The 1,435-nt window shown below is 39.2% G+C and overlaps 1 protein-coding gene and 1 pseudogene across 1 annotated transcript in view; both read left to right on the forward strand.

Moving 5' to 3' along the window:
* The window catches only part of LOC101658765, a 24,113-nt pseudogene extending 23,353 nt beyond the window's left edge, over positions 1-760 (forward strand).
* LOC101657590 (retinol dehydrogenase 16-like) overlaps positions 1-1,435 on the forward strand; it is a 93,174-nt gene that overhangs the window by 35,369 nt on the left and 56,370 nt on the right. The gene's annotated exons all lie outside the window — the stretch shown is intronic.

Here is a 1,435-nt window from a genome sequence, read left to right on the forward strand (position 1 = left end):
ATAAGTTTTCAGTTTTATGATATTGAGAGGCCGTGTTCCCCAATTATACAGAATTCATACCACTAATACTTTTAAGTGAAACTAGCACTGTGATCATGGCAGTAGGGACGGGATGGCTGTGCTAAGGAGGAATAGACTGGGCACCAAGGCTCAGGATTTCCTTTATTGGCCCGATGAATCTTTTGATGAATCAGGCAGTATATGGGCTGATATATTCAGTATGTATTCAGCAAAACATAAGGGCAGATTGCTCCAATATTGACAAAATTCTTGAACCACTGGAAAGCCAACGGAAGGTATGAACCCTTTAAGGCAACTATCTAGAGCTAATGGACTTGCTGTCAGACTTCAGAGTGTGTGCCAGACATATACATGGACCCAGAGGATAGCAATTGAGCAATGAACTTTCCTTGTGTAGCTCACAAAACTCCAAAAGAGTGTCCTGCTATAGACTACATCAGGCACACACTTGATGGTGCTTCCTGTCTTCTGAATAGCAGTAAATGTTTTCCTAGCAGTGTTGGCATAGAGGACTAATCTGTAGCAAAGCTGAAATAACTATGCTGTAGTGTTCATACAATATTTTCACATCTTTATTCTCATCACCAGCATAGTTGATGAATATGAAAATGAAACATTTTTGTGTCACCGGTTTACTAAATTTGTGATGAAATATAATTTGATGTCCAAGGATAACCTGATTGTACCAGTTTTAGAAGAGGTAGTATAAAACTCAGTTTCTGAGGGAAGTGAAGTATGAAAGGAATCATCCAAAATGTACTGGACACAAGAGCTCAAAATTCACTGCCATTGCGTTGATTCCAACTTCCAGGCACCCATGGTAGAATTGCCCCTGTGGTTTCTGAGATGGTAACTATGGGAGTAGAACGTTTCATCTTTCTCTTGTGAAGCAGCTGGCGATTGCAAACTATTGACCTTGTGGCTAGCAACCCAATGCATTACCCACTGTGCCACCAGGACTCCTAATTAATTTGATATTAATTAGATAATGTATATAATACTGTGTGTACACACACACATATGTAAGTTTAGACACGCCATGTACCCATATTGTAGCTTCATTAATTAGTATAGGTTGTTTTTTGGGTTTTTTTGAGGAGTTTATCTATCCTCGATTCCCTGGGCTCTTATTTGTAGCAGTGTACATGTTCTGGTCTAGTCTGATTTGTAATGTAGAACTGAGGTCATGATAGTGGGGGGAGGACGCATTAAAGAACTAGAGGAAAGTTGTCCGTTTCATCGGTGCTATACTGCACCCTGACTTGCTCATCTCTTCCCACTCTTCATTTATTCTAAGGACTATAGTTATCTACATATTGAATACACTGCTATTTGGAGGCTTATTTTATTTTATTTTTTTCTTCTTTTTTCATGAGTGAGTGAATGAGAAAAAGTGAGTGAGAGAGTGAGTGTG

The sequence above is a fragment of the Echinops telfairi genome, unplaced genomic scaffold, assembly GCF_000313985.2.
Source record: "Echinops telfairi isolate 266 unplaced genomic scaffold, ASM31398v2 ScPeMD7_2;HRSCAF=8, whole genome shotgun sequence".
Classification (NCBI taxonomy): domain Eukaryota; kingdom Metazoa; phylum Chordata; class Mammalia; order Afrosoricida; family Tenrecidae; genus Echinops; species Echinops telfairi.